The following is a 15,995-nucleotide window of genomic DNA, read 5'->3' on the forward strand; positions in this document are numbered from 1 at the left end:
TATAAAAATGTTACACTATCAATGGTCATCTTGCGGGCACTGCCGGAAGGACAAATGGAAAGGCGGGAATAAAGGTCGGTATTTGAATTTATCGGTTTTTCGTTGCTGAACGCTCGACGCCGTTTGGGAAAATGGATATCTTTGTCACCTTATAAATATATTATAACAAGCACGTATACCGAAATCTGGCAAAAGTGATCACCCTTTTGTTGTGGCTAGTTCTGCTGTCTTGTAGGGCTGTTTAGGATTATATTGGCAAGATCATTAACAGGATGAGCACGATTCTAATTCACAGGAATTGCTAAATTCGCTAGTTGTAGACGACACAAGATACCAATATCGCTGTTCTTTATTAAAATGTGCATACATGTTTATCTGTCTGTCTATCTACGTGTGCCTATATGCCCATGTACTTACAGGCGTTGTCAACCATAGAGTTGTACAAGCTTGAATATCTGTTCTTAGAAACAGTCACAACTACGCGTTCGTTTGCAATTTCGTTACATCTTTGACTATAACTTCGAGCCGTAAACTATTCGTCCATCCAATCTATTGGCACTGTTTTTACGAACGAGCCCGTGACAGCCAATCTAATGTAAATTTATGCAAAAATTTATTTAGGCTTGATTCGGTCGGCTTCGTCTGTCGTCTATCTGTTTAGCTCCATTTGAAATGGCAGTCGCAGATTCATGACGCAGCGTGCGGGCGACGATGTTGATACTGTGGACGATGAGAACGAACTACCTATATATATATAGATATATAGAAACATACGCACAAGTGTATATCTATATATATAAAAACTAGTGGCTTGCGAAAGCTTCCTTTTGCCAACAAATCACCTCCCACTGGCCATCAAGGATGTTTTCGGTTCTCAAAGAGCTAAACCAATGGACGACGACAACAACAACCATAGAATTGATAACATTACCATTAGCGTTAATAATAACAGCGGCAAAAAAATCGAAAAGACAGAAAAGTATTGATAATTTCAAGTACTCACTGGTTTCTGCTATGTATTATAGCACTTACTCCAATTGGTGAATGGTTGTTATTATTACGCTGCGCCAGCATTTTCTTTTAAAGCTCATTGATTGACTCTCTTAGTTTCTATTTAGAAACTGCTATGAGATACTGCCTAGTTTTCTATGATTCCGCGGCTTCCGTTTCGCCTACTCTTCGTATCGTTATGCGAGTCCACGATTGCATTAGCCCAATGTAAAGGTATAATATACAAACATTTGTCTTATCTACGATTAAAGTGGTGAATCTTCGTTCGCAATTCTATAAACACCATTCTGGCGACGCAACAATTGGCAGAACCTGGATCCGTCGTCAAGGGAAAATCGCTAAATTGTTGGCCTGTCAATTTTCTTTTGTCGCGTGAGTCTCCCAACTTTAATGAAGCAGGTCGTTGTTCTTATGATGGTTTGGGGGTTTTGTAGGAGAAGCCCGTTCGAAGTGCATCTGTCTGCGAACAGCAGAAAAGATTCGGATTGATGCCTAGATGCCAGATCGTATTGCAAGTCGTCAGACTGGATCCGGGTGGAAATTTCGTTGCGTTGCGCCTTGCCGACCTAGTTTGATGCGGTCGTTACTTGGCCTGCAACGACAGGGCGTTCAAAGGAACTAAACAGGTACACACGAACGAGTAGGTCGTCAATCGCCGGATCTGTTGCGTGTTACGAAATCAACAATAAGGACCGACTTAGTTAACGTCTAGGCTCTTCGTTTAAATACGCTCCATCGACGATTAGGGTAGCAGTAGATCATTTATCGGAGACTTGTTTGCCGTATGCACTACTATCGATAAATCCATACCGTTTGCCGATATATTCGAAAACATAAATGTTTGCATTAATAATAACTGACAATTCATTTTAGCAAAAACAATATTGGCAACAATGGTGTATTATTATTTCCTGTACCATACATTGAGGGTATATCCATGAGCTTGCAGATACGTTTTCAATTGATTTACAAGATAGTAGTTTTTCGGCTTGAAACTGTCATACGTATCATGTAGTATGCGTTCATAACTAAAAAAAAAAGTATTTAAACTTGTCAGTGCAGCATCATGTGTAAGTTATTTTTGGTTAGCACTACACTGACCACAGTTTATTATATATATATATATATTGGCCTGCGCCGTCCCGAATGTCCGCAGCATTAACCATTGTTCCGTGCGAGCCAGTCGGTGATTTTTACATTTGGGCAAGCATTGTGGCATTGTTCCTGATAGACATGTGCTACTTAGACACGTATTTGACCACATGCACAGTGTTCTAACCATATGGAACGGAACCAGACGACACGCAAATGGAAAATCGCTTACAGAGTGTTCATTTGCTGCTGCTGCTGCTGCTGCTGCTGTTAGATGAGTAAGTTTTCTGGGCTTTTTATGCCGTTGTTGGCCTTCTTCTGCTCGTTGCCACCGTCGCTGCTTCTGACACGGCTGACGTCGCGTTATAGTAGTTTGGTTCCCCTGTCTGCCTGTCTACAGTAGTATCGGCGACGGCGCTTACTCTTCTAACTGCTGTCTGACGCACTCCATGAATGCGTCCGTTGTCTACAAGCACTATTAATGTTTCAAACTGTTCGCGTGTCTGTGTCTGTATGTAAGGATGATATGTTACTAGGCCTGGACGGGCGACAGATGAAGCCACGTCACTCAGTGCGCGACACCAAGCTCGGACAGGTTCTCACTCGTGCCGTTATAACGATGATTCACGATTCTGTTCGCATCATCAACGCTGGCTCGATGACGGTATAAATCGATTTATGGATCTGTCTGCTGTTTTCCACATAAAATCGTCGATCCATTTGTATAGAGCTATCTATGACATGTGTTGAGTTCTATCTCGAAAGCGTACTGGCCGTCGTCGATCAAATCTGTCTAGACGAGATTTGACAGTGTTAGAGACATGTCGTTTCTGCACACTGCACTCGCTTTTATTGTGTACGTCCTCACCCCAGTCATGCAGATTTCGATTTGTCTAATTCGCTACCAGTATTTAGCCGTTAAGTAGTAACTACGCTATTCTTCTTTGTTTCAATTGCTTACTGTTCCTTTCAAGTAAGCCACGCAAGTCTACAATAAATGGGAATCTGATTGCCGTATTGTCAATTACGTAAAATGCCGTATATAACATGCGCTTCACATTACGGCATCAGCGGAACTTGCAGCCCCATCCGCAATAGTCTTCGTGCTACGTCGCCTCCTCGAAGCGACAGCACAAACAATAGCTTCAACAATAGCTTATAGGCAGAAATGGACTTCGTACCAGCATAATGTGCTGACTCTATCGCCCGGTTATTACCAAAATGGTGCATTGTGTTTCGGCGCTACGTGTAAATTTGTGAATGACTACGTGTCTGTGTATGAATCCACGAACGGATCCGCTTCAGGTACCTCACCAAGGGAGAGAAAATCAGAAAGACGCACAGAGGCACAGCCGCGCGGTTGATCACGTCAAGAATAGACTGAGAGTAGCCGGTATGGAAAGGACGTGCACACTGCACTCAGTTTAGCGTCGACGTTCGAACGGGGTAGCGGCGGCAATGTCAACGATATTTTTGCAGACAACAAGCGAGTGAGCTATAGCTACGTGTGCTATTGATAGATTAAACATCGATTAGTTGTCCAGTCAATCGACTTTCGTTGAAGGCAGCGATTTCTGTATGGCGGCCGCAGTAGTTTTTGTTTGTTCGCTAACGCTCTTGCTGTATATAGCTTACCGGGTGAACGAAAGAGTAAACAGTATCTGGCTGATTTTGCTTATGGGACGAAAGGACCAAGAAAGAAGTATTCAAACACTGCACGCCGTTTGCGTATCGAGTAAGCTGTCACAACGATTAATTGTCAGGTCGAAGTATACCGAGGACAAATTCGATTTTCCCTATATTCCGGTACGCACCTGACTTAAGTTTGATCTATTATTCGTTTTGTTGTCTAGCCTACACATGCATATTGATGAGCAGACATCTATGCACGCACGCTATTCTAGTCTGTCGCTAAGTAGAGCACGTAAGCACACACGGAGTGCTCGCCACTATTTAAGCAACGGTCAGAATCGAAGATAGATTGTGTTGTCAATTGGCCACGCGTGAAGGGTTGACGGTCGACTGCATAGCCTTCGTTGTCTATCGTCACAAGTGAGCATGTCATAATAGTTTAGTTCTAGGACAGTTATTACGGCAACACAAGACAACAATAACTACCATTGCCTTTTTGAAGAAAAATGCCTATTTTCTTTTTGATATATAATAGTAGATGATAATACAAGGGGCGTTAGAGAGGCATATATGTTGGGGTATTGCACGATACATTTGCTTAATGAATGCACACATACGTGTCTTTTTTTTTTAGCTGTCGAGTAGTACTGCTAGAGCTAATTGTAGTAGTGGTAACGGCGGTGTCCTGATTCGGTGCCGCGATATATATTTCTATTTGTCCGTTAATACATTTCGTTTGTGGTCGTATGGGATGCATGAGCGTGTCGCAGCACGTACGTTAATGCTTTTGATCGCTTAACATTACTTTAGCATCATCAAATGGCTCAGTGATAGTAACCATCGTAGGCACCAACTAAAAGATATGCATGAAAAGACGCTTGTACGGACAATTGCAAACGGATACACGCAAATTACGTCACAGCACAAAATCCGGCGATCATATGGCCAGCTGCTGTTGCCGTTACTGAGTCTACGGCGCTGTGCAATGCGTCCAACAGCAGCGACGATTTCTATTCGAATTGCCACGCAAAAATATTGGCGTCGTCGATCTTTATCGAGGCTGTTGGCGCGATTGTTAACGCTGCTAGCGATTGAAAAACGGCTAAAGCAGCGGAAGGGATTCTACTTTTAGACCATAAGCCCTTGAATCATATCGAGCGGCAAGAACACCTTAGATTTGAATGGAATCTACTATGCTTACCGTTAGTTATTAACCAGCGCCTACCGTCGGCAACCTGCCCATCATATAGAAGTATTGTACTTCTGGTTTCCCCTTGCAATATAAGAACTGGGTAGACGCGCTAGCTTCCCATTAAAACCTCATTGAGAACTGACCAGTCGAATCACCATTGCGACCCGGCGCCAGGAGTCGTCGAAGGAACGCTTGTTGACAATCGCTGAGGCAGAAGCTGCTGGTTATTGTTACTGCTGCTCTTCCTCTTACGGCTGCATGCGTGCACGGGCATGAAGCTGATTACTTACATTTTCACTTATTCCTACTTCGTTTTCTGCATCAGCCCCTACTACTAGCCTTTTCCTAGGCGCATGAGATTAATCGGCCACATTACAAACGATCACGTGAACATGCGATTTTTATTACCCCGCTGTTTAATCTTCGTATAGGAGTAGAAATAACGGTTGTGGTACCAGCCGTACGACGACTTCGGCTAGAAAACACGTTTACAACAACCGTATAATTATAATAACCACAGTTATAAATTATATTATACGTATCACAACTATTCGCGCTAGGACGCTAATGGCTGCATCGAGATATCTTAGCACAGATGCAATATGGAAGATCTGTCGATGTACGTATTCATATATGGGCTCTTAGTTGGACGCCTAAATAAATATTGTTCATGCTTTATATACACACAGATATATATGTGTGCTTAGCTTAGCTCCTCTGTCTTCTTGCACATATCATCACGGTCACCCTGTATCTTTAGTTAAATTTATCGTGGCCATTCTCACACAGACTATCTTTATAGTGGCACCAATGTGCACCATTCCGATATATTAGATATGCTATAATTTTACAGGGACGACATACGTGTAGTTTTTGTCCGGCGTTAACACTTCCGACTTTCGTTTTAATGGTCGTCGAATTCTTTTTTTTTATACTAATCGTCATTGGGTAGCTATCGTAATAACTTACCAACGCTGCCACATTGAAACAAATCCCGAGCAGTGGCTATCGTTGTACGTCGAATTCGCTTGTACGCTAAATGCATCCATGGGGACCCGTTTCTGTTTGTATTTGCATATTAAATTTTAATTTATATACACTTCGTTTGCCTTTTTTGCAAAATGGCTGTTTAGACTACATACGATACGTCCCCATCCGTGGTTGTCTGATAAATTTTATGCACAGCCAGAAGAATTAAATAAAAAATCAGTCTCGTGGTCGACGGTTGGGGTGAATTATGGGCGTTCGTACCGTGTGAACATTATCCTTTTCCGTAAATATCACAAGTAAATGATTTTTCTCAGTTTTAGTTAATAAACATACGTTTTGATACTTGTAGCAGCAGGTCAAATGTTTCAATTGCACCGTTGACTATGGGAATGGTTCGTATTTGATGCTAATTAATTAAAAATAACGACAGTGCCTAATAGGCTAAGATGTAAACATTTAGCCGGCCTAAAAGGGCGGAACGCTTGATCATTTCAGGCCCTACGCACACAATCATAATACCCGTTAATGTTTGAATTTTAAACGCCTTATCTGACCTTGAGTCTAACTAGTTTTTGTTTCGTTTCTGTAACATAAACTTGGTGTATCCTACATGCATGCTGTTTCCAGCGGCAAAACTCTTCTATCATTTTTACAAAACACCCAACCAGGTTGAAAATCTCTCATTAAAATATGATGCACTCTCATTATCGTAATTTAGATCTATCCCTCCAACGATGACGCTAGATTTACTCGGTGTCGTCCTTTCTATTCGGTCGCGTTTCCCTAGTGAATGCGTTTATCTGCCGATTTGCTTTCTCAAACAGTCCCATAACGGTAGACTACGCAGATGTTCGCGGATAAATAATTCTTACTCAACAATACTCCATATGGCCGTCTATGGGTTAGCAGCATCAGAGTCGTCATAGCATTGCGTCTTGTTATTTGTGTGTATTTGCGTATGAGTCAGTGTGTGTGTGTTTGTGTTATTTGGCCATTCGCTTAGAATCAGCAGCACGCAAAGGTCTCCACCTTCCTCGTCCATTCTCTCACTCCGTACACATGTGTTAGTGCGCTAGTTTGGACGCTCGCGGCGCTTGCTACGCTCCTGGCCGTAGCCCACCTGCGCTCAGTTAAGCTCTTGGCCGCATTCTCATGAGCCAGATTAGCTATTTACCGTTTGTGTCCGCCGTCCTAGTGAACCTTGGTGCTGACGCAGTATCGCTTTGAGCCATAGGAAAACGTGCACTACTTACGTTAATGTTGTTGCTACTTCTGTTCTTCACTTTGGTGTTGTTTCTGGTCGGGGCCTCTCCATAACAATTCCGCTCTGAGTCGCCTCGTCCACGGCAGCCTGCCGTTACCCGGCCGATCGTCATTCGTAGACGGACGAAGGATCGCTGCTGCCCCAGCTCAGGTTAGCTAGACTCGGTTCCTTTTGGCCGACGTCGTCATTTGAGCGTGGCTAGAGTGAGCCACAGTGATGATGACTGTAATAGTAAGGAGGCCGAACGACGGATCGAATGGCGCCCGTTGTGACTGGCTAGGTATAGCAAACGTCTTCCTCTTGTTGTTTTTTAGCTATCGTTGCTGTTTTTGTTGTTTAGCTTCTCTTTTTCTATTCTTCTGCTATTTAGGTTCGACCTACTGCCTAATTTACGGCTCTGCGCTTGCTGCCGTCACATAAGATGTCACTGTTGCCTGCCCCCATGCAACAATCAACTGCATCGCCATCATCAAGATTGTCGTCACGACCGTGTCGCTCTAGCTGCTGCTTCTGATCGTCATCATCATGGACATACCTACAGACAATAGCCAAAAATAGGCAACGTCATATAGACTTATATACAAATGAGTACACACACACACACACACGCTCAAACAGAATAGACTGTTGCCATGAGGCAAGCGACATAACATATAGTAGCACAATGTCGTGGTGCGGAACATAAGAACATATTGTACAATCGCTGCTGCTGCTGCTCAGGATCTGCTTCAGGAACGACCTGGTTGGCGCCGTTTCCTGCGCGAATTCGCAGCCGCATGAAAAAGGCGATAGCGAACATAGGGGCTATGCGAGGCTCGGCAGCCGTGGTCTTCTTTCGTTCTGTTTCCGTACTTCGTTGCTTTTTTCGTTTTTTCCTCTATCATGAGAGAAGTGAAGAAACATTACAAGCTGTCTGTGGCGCAACTTGGTTCAGTCCGTTGATTTGACTATGTGTCCGTATATATAATATGTGTGCATTTTCACTATGAACGAAACAACAAACGTCTCGTTGTCCGTTAACCACTGCAGGCACTGTTGCCCTTGTTGATTCCACTACGTTACGTGTTGTGGCACGTGAGTGTCTGCTTGTATATGCGCCTGTGTGCAGATTCATATGTATGCCTTCTACATCAATGGGGCTTTGGAGGCCCTCCTTTTACTCTGACTTGCTGGCTGCTATTTGCCGTCATCATCTAACTCACCCAAGTCGTCGGCTTCCCTCTGACCCATCGACGACGACGACGACCCTGTTCCAAGTGAAATGGGCTGAAATGAATCCTACGGACGTCTGTTTCTATGCCTGTCTATTCATCTGTCTTTCTCAGCGTAGGCTCGACTACTATATGTGTTATTGCTCGAGTGTGGATTTGCCTGTGCTGGGTACACGGCCGACGCGCGCGTCAGTTGCAGCGTGCATGCTTCTAGTGCCAAGCGTCGCAACCGCAGCTGTCTTGTTTGCTGGGCGACGCCGCGAGCGTTAGATGACTGCACAGTCAATGGGTTGATCGGACGGTGCTGCCAATTACTGGGAGCCCCATCGCCACTGATAGGGTCTCTCTGTCGACCTCTACAAACGTAGGGGCCCCGAAGGGTTAAGTAGGTTTAGCTCTGCTCCCATCTTTCTGTCCAAGCCAAACAGCTGAATTTGGTGATTGCTCGCTCAAAAGCCTACCGATACTTAGTTTTGAGTGAGCGCCGTAGTTTAACAAAAACGAAATAACATAATATGTAGCTGCAATGATGACGAGGATACTAACGACAAGGAATTAAAAGGAGGTCTGATCTATACTATATGTATACGCATCATTCATTTGGGGGGCGTTGTCTTCCATAGATCGATTATATTTTATGGAGGTAGTTACGGCGAGGGAGGTAAGTCTCGTGCTTGATTCCCAAGTGTGCTTTTGGATTTTTTCATATTGAACGCGTAATTTTGTTACTAATTGAAAGTACAGTGATACGAGAATACCGTATCGTAAACAACGTGCTCAAAATCGTCCCCATATATCGCTACGTGAACACTTTTAGGTTTCAGCCAGATGTTTAAGCTAGTATACAAGTATATTGAGATAGCATCGTGATAACACTTTGTGTGTTCTTGTGCTAATCACTCAACGCCTTGTAACGTATTTGCACATCGAACTGATAATCCGCTTGCGGTTGCCCATTCAATAGCTTGTGTTTCAAAGCCCCTACCTCGTTTTTGTGGCCCTGGCGTCGGGATATCCCTGAATTTGTCTTTTCCGCAATGTTTTATAAGGTCGTGGCACGGTTGAATAGATAGCTGATGAAAAGGCGAACATACTGAATGGAAACAAACTTGAATTTTCAATAGAGACTAAGTTAAAAGATTAGCGGATAGCTGCAGCTTCAATAGCTTTCGCACAGTTTCGCTATACCTATATATCAGGCTGTTACAAGCGATCTCGATAAATAATTTTGAAACTTTGCGCGGATAACAAACATTTTCTGGTAAATAGTTCAGTCTCCAGTAGAAACTTGCAAGTGAAAACCGGTTCAGTTTAGTCTAACAGAGAATGAGTGCAGAAGGAAAAACGTTTTTTAGTCTCGAAACTTCACCGTTAGCGGTTAGGTTTTCATCTCTTTAAAAGGCTACAACGCAGAGCAAATTCATTAAAAATTATTGAAGGCATCAGGCAAGGGCTTAATAATTACAGTAAAGTACGTGAACGGTGCAAGCATTTTATGAACGGAGATCGAGGTGTTGAAGCTTAACAAAAAGGTGACCCGATGTCAAGACCCGAAGGACAAGAAATCACCGCCGCAATCGAGGAGGATTTTTACAAAAACGGGGCCGTCCACCAAGGCTGGCATTCCGCATGTAGCGTGTCATAGGAATGCAAGTCAAATACTTGAAATGTGGAAAGCGAGTAAAAAAATTGCTCAACTTATATTTTAATTTATAAAAAAAAATTACCTGGAGCATACGATCGCCACATACGAAACATGGTTCAGTGTCTACTGCAAGTCGGAGAGCGACCAGGCGAGAGACCGGTGTCCCCCGGGAGAGACATCGAGTTCAGTGGCAGTATCGAATAAATTTGGACTCAAGGTGCTACTAGCACTGGCAATGGACATCAGGGACATCTGCTACTCTGAGATACTCAACGAAAATGAAACAATGAATGCAGCCCGATATCTGTATTTCCTCAAGAGACCCATGGGCCATTTGCGCGGCTAGACCTTACCGCCATGCCTCAATTACTTTCTGGATTGAGTAAAGGAGTATCCGACGGTAACTTTAACCGGTCCATTCTTCAGATATAAGTCCGTACGACTACGCAACCTTCCGTTCCCTAAAAAGGGTAACCAGTAAACAGGCATGTCCTATTATCGACTCACTTTGAGAAGCCATACATAAAGAAATTACACGGGAACATGAATAATAGTTATATGGCTGTCCAGGAGTCGCCGGAGCGCTAAGTGTGCAAAATATAAATGGCAGTATTTCTAACACATAATAAGATAATTGTACTAACTCAAATTTGTAAAAAAGAAATATTTGACTTCAGAAATCGCCAGATTCGAGAGACTTTGTATCATACATATACATATATACTGCGGTGACTTGCAGAAGCTTCTTTTTGCCACAGAATCACCTTCCATTGGCTATCAAATATGTCTTCACTTCTGACAGAGTTTAAATTAAAGGGCAACGACAACGACAGAACTTCGATATCAGCATTAACAACAACAGCGACAAAAAGATGGAGACGACAAAAAACAATTGATAATTTCATTCCGCCATATTTTGCTATTTGTTGGAGCATTTAGTTTAAGTTGTCGACCATTGCTTGACTACGATACGCGGCGCAGTTGTTCTGTAAAACCATCGACCGACTGGCTCTCTTTGTTCAATCTAGAAGTTCTTACTCCCATGATGGGGTATTGTCGAATTATTTAATCTTGGGCGGCTTTTGCTTCTCCTGGTCATCATGTAGTTATGTGAAGCCGAATATATAGTAATTTATGTCATTCTTGATTGAAATGGTGAATTCTTTCGTCGGACATTCGCACTTATACCACTCTTGTGACGCACCTATTACTAATTAACAGAACCGGTGCGTGTCGAGCGGAAATGATTGAACTATACGTAAATAGATATAGTTCAATGGCGTATACCCTGACTCGGTGGATTTTAATTATCATAACGTCAGGGTGGTCTCGAGCAAAAAATAAAGCAGGCTTAGCTGGGTGATTGGCTTCTGGCTTAGACGGATGACAACTTTGAGTTGGTCGGCCAGTTTCTCCAGTGATCGTCTTCAGTGTATTTCAGAATACAGCTTGAGGACTACTCTAGGCTTCTTTGCGCATAGCTGTTATTATTGTAAGAGTATAAAAACGGCAAATAAAAGCAAAAGTTTAGCAGGCTTCGCCTATCTCATAATCAAATGACAGTGTACATTGATTGAATAACGTATATATATATATATATATATATATAGCCTTGAGCTGTCAAAAGGCTTAGAATTTCGTAAATGTATTGCACACGAAGTGATTAAAAATTTATGGATCGGAAACCCCCCTTGGACGATCTGTGACTCTCTCTTCAGAGACAGTGAACGACTGCTTCTCAGCTACCGGCTAAAATCGATGCATTATAAAATGTTCTGATATATTAGAGTTTGATGGCTTCTCCAATACGTGGGCAGACCAGAAGGTTCATTACAGCGTATGGGCTATCGGGTCATATATGACATCCAAGTGAAATGTAAGGAAACTATCCACTCAGATACATCTACAAAAATAAATCATCACGCTGTATGGGGTTTACGTTTTATCTGAAAAAATTGAAATGTAGTCGCCTACAGGCAAATGTTGCTAGGCAAACCTTGCGAGCTCGTCGTGCTTTTTCTTCTGGAGACGTAGAAGCCTCTACATTGATCAGCAAGTTTTTACAACGAGCCCACGGAAAGCCTTTGTTGCCCTTTTAGGGCAGATAAATAACCTCAACAAAATTTTCGGAATACAAACCAACTCAGGCCCTTAGCTGCGGGTTACTGTCAGTTACGATTCACTAGAAGCAAAATCTGTAACGTCTGAAGTAGATGCTGAACGTATATCTAGTTGATTGTATGCCTACAATGGAAAGTGGTGCTTATCGTTGCTTACTAGAATAACAATTACATAAGCAGTACGCTTGTCAAAATAAAGATCTATCGTTCTGCTTAGCATAGCCAATAGGAGCAAATGAAACACCCCCAAAATCTCCTCCTGATTGTATAAAAAACGGCCTAGGGTACTACTGACGAATAAATCGTACGACCCAGATTGCTACAAAGCTCCTATAGCTTTATTCCAGTGAGAGTAGATCTAAATCCTAACGGTGTTAGATCACTTGTTCTGAATCATTCGATGACCAGAGGCCGGCCTTGTATATGCCTGAAATGAATGTCACTCTACCTACTACCTAATAGACTCGGGAGCTTTTCCACATTCAGCCGTGACTTTATACCGAGCAGGACCCCTCCACAGGAAGTTCGCGAAAGCACATTAGTGTACCGTTTCATAGTATAATTATACAGATCTCTAGGTATGGATTCGAGTATGCCTCAACTGTCGCTTTGGCTTTACAGCGTACCAGGCCTTACAGGGATACGAACGTGTGAAAAGCTAGCGAGGTCTCCAAAACCGCTGCATCTACGAGCCCGTTGTATGCGTTGACTTTCACAGAGCTTAGTAGAAAACCCTATCAATTACCGGCGCGCATGGAGACAGTGCTCATCATGGCATATTCGTTAATAGGATTAATCAAAATCGCCGGCTGCTTTTGACAGTACTTTGAGGAAGTACTATTGCTCTACAAAGACATGTTATCTTCCAAGTAGACAATGCACTTAGAAGTTACCTGAAATCCGACAAGACTACACCAGGACGATCCGTCATTTCAGCTGTCGTAAAAATTAGGCGCGTTGATTACTCTTTAAACGTGCTTCAGGATTTCGAGTAGGCGAGCCATGTAATTAGAAAGACAAATGAAAAAAAGATCACGGTGGAGCCATATTGAACGAAAGGCGGTGGCTACGCGACGTCCAGACTCAACGCACCATCGCAATAGATAACAGAGTCTAATATAGATATATGTGTATATATATATATACACACAAGAAGACGTACCCAATCCTCGGACTGTTACAAACGACCGATATTATCAAGCGGTTGCCGTCTTGATAGCAGGAAGTACTACACATATACACACGCACATATTTCATCAGTCTATCGAGAAGCCGACAGGTTCGTTTAACGCGTTGAACGCTCTTGAAAAACATACAGCAACCGGAGTCATCTACCTAGTGATCATCCTTACGGCACAAAGCGAGAGGACGGATAGACAGTTTATGGTCATGTAGCACATAGTGGCCACGGTCACGAAATCAGTCCTCACGAATTATTGTCGTCTCGGTAATCGTCGCGGCTGTCGTTGCCGTTTATATCGTTCGTTCTATATCATCATAGTCCTCTCGAACGGGACGCCATAGAGGCAGACGGGCCGCGAAATCACCGGGGTCTGTTGTCCGGCCAGGCGCAATTTAATCACACAAGATCACGCCAGCACACATCAGATGTCTACCCATAAGTATACCACTATTTGTGTGTGTGTGTGTGCACGTGCCTATGCCTACGCGTGTGAAGTACATGGGTGCGCGTGAAGTGCGTTAACCTGTGTATAACTGATAGAGATGGATGGGCAATCCACTAACCAGCCAACTCTTCGACCCAGCGATTCAGCGACGTGCTTACTGTTCACAAGGGTTTGGCTGTGGTGACACCGGCGATGGGGGTGTACTATAATGATACATCTTTTATATTTCGAATAGAGGTGGCCGGTTGCCTGTGCGCTGATGAACTAACGGGTCGCATGCAAACCTACATTGTTGCGCCTTTGTCATCAATAAAATATCAACATTGTAGTACTGCCTTTGGAGCGAGAGCGGCAGTAGCAGTACTCTGGTGTATCATCATCAGCTGGCATTACTCGAATTGGTCATGACATTCGGCTGATGTCGGCTGGTAATAGTATGTAGTAGTTATGAATATTGTCGCTACCTATTAAGCACGCATCACCTGTTGTTGTCTTTTGCTGTCACTAGCAGGCGACGCTGGCCTAGTACGTTTGTGTTTCGTAGATATTTGTTAGGAGTTATTGGGTAAGGACGACAGATTGAGTTTGTGCTTCGAAGACTGAGACTGATATTAGACGATGGGCATGAGTTACAGAGGGATGGATAAAATCAAACCAGCATCGTCAATCTGGGCGTCCCCGTGATAATAATAATAGTAATAACAACCATTATAAAACATATGCAAGTATCAGAGTTAGTTAATCAAAGTAAACTGGATTCATTTTGAAAACCATTTGGCCCTGCCGAATTTCACGAGATCGAGCCCAATAGAAGAAACGCCTTATATCTTTCGAGCTTGGGCTGAATATGTTTTCTGTGTTTATTTTAATTATTTTCGCAAAAAATGTCATATCATTTCAGATTGTTGGAAAAACAGCACGAATGAATTTCAACTTTTGGAATGATTAGTGCTTTGAACAGTTTCGGATACCCCCATGCTTATCGTGCTGCAGGCACATAAAACCCCTTACCGTGGAGTTCCGGACAGTTTCCTTGCTCCTTCCGCTCTCTGCCCCTCATGGGATCGTTCAATCCGGTGTAGTTTTTGTTTCAAAAAGCAAATTGTCATTCGCTACTGCTGGCCAAAGATCCCTGGATCGCTGTCTATATAGAAGTCCCGTATTCGCCACGTTCAGCGCGTATGGTGATCATCTTTCGAATTAACGGGCGCACTAGAATATATGTTATGGTTATAAAGGCGAGATGGCCAAATCAGATTTGGCTTGATCGTGCGACTTTTGTGAATGATCAACAAGCCAAATCCGATCAAGCTATAGCGTATACTTTATCTGATGAGTATCGCGCATCGCCATGACGAGACTACTCTGTGCCTCCAGGGCGCCTGAACTGCAAGGGGTTTCTACGCCCTCGTTCACATGGTACACCCATGTGTCCTGGCTATGAAACTTAAACTACGAAACCTGTTTAAATACATCTTTCGAAGTGCTATTCGTTCTCGAGTGTTTATACTCTAGTAGCTGTTAATATATCTATATGGTATCTGCATATAAGTCATGACACGTTTTTAAATAAAACGATCAAATTAACTTGTGTCATAGACGTTCAACTAAGAAAATGAAAAACCATTACAGATTTCTATTGTAGCAGTACTCTATTGGATAAATTGGACTCTGCACTCTTTTCAAGCTGAGAGGTGATTCTTCAGTCAAGCTGAAAAAATCGCAAAGACGTTTAGGTAGCTAAGGTAGAGATTTACTTCAAGGTCGACTTGCAGCCATCACTGATCAATAAAGCCTTTTTGGTTTTGTGCCAAAACTAACCGGACGGAACGATCCTTCTCTAAATCTAACGTTAGGTCTGTTTGAGACCAACAAGGCATTTTTAGCCTTCAATTCGAAGGCGCAAACCCATCAATCACAGGGACTGCACACTATGACAATCTTCTCCGAGCTTTCTAGGAAGAACAAATATGCAATCCTAACGAGATTTTCGAAAAAAACAAATCCCCTATTAAAGTACTATTTACAAATGTATGATTCTTGTTTACTGTTTGTTCTGTATTCTGTTTTACAGATTAGCATAGATTTTTCATATCCAGCGTATTGGACCTTTCATTAGGGTGGATTCCCACAAGCGGCAGCCTTTTTGTCCGGGTTATTATGCGCAGCTAGAAATAAATAGATAGACAAAAAAGAAAGTTAAAGTATCC

General features: G+C 42.9%; 1 long non-coding RNA gene across 9 annotated transcripts in view; it reads right to left on the reverse strand.

Moving 5' to 3' along the window:
• The window catches only part of LOC111260696 (uncharacterized), a 45,017-nt gene extending 31,258 nt beyond the window's left edge, over positions 1-13,759 (reverse strand). For 4 of the 9 annotated variants that reach the window (XR_015311158.1, XR_015311159.1, XR_015311157.1 and 1 more), the window contains exons 1-3: positions 13,320-13,759; positions 13,051-13,134; positions 7,171-7,716 (exon numbers count right to left, since the gene is read on the reverse strand). This is a non-coding gene — a long non-coding RNA (uncharacterized LOC111260696). Of the gene's footprint in view, positions 1-331; positions 1,673-7,170; positions 7,717-13,050; positions 13,135-13,319 lie in introns of those variants that run through there. The other 5 variants (XR_002680487.1, XR_002680488.1, XR_002680489.1 and 2 more) reach the window with 3 other exon arrangements.
• Between the last annotated feature and the right edge of the window lie 2,236 nt (positions 13,760-15,995).

The sequence above is a fragment of the Varroa jacobsoni genome, unplaced genomic scaffold, assembly GCF_002532875.2.
Source record: "Varroa jacobsoni isolate VJ856 unplaced genomic scaffold, vjacob_1.0 scaffold_466, whole genome shotgun sequence".
Taxonomy (NCBI): domain Eukaryota; kingdom Metazoa; phylum Arthropoda; class Arachnida; order Mesostigmata; family Varroidae; genus Varroa; species Varroa jacobsoni.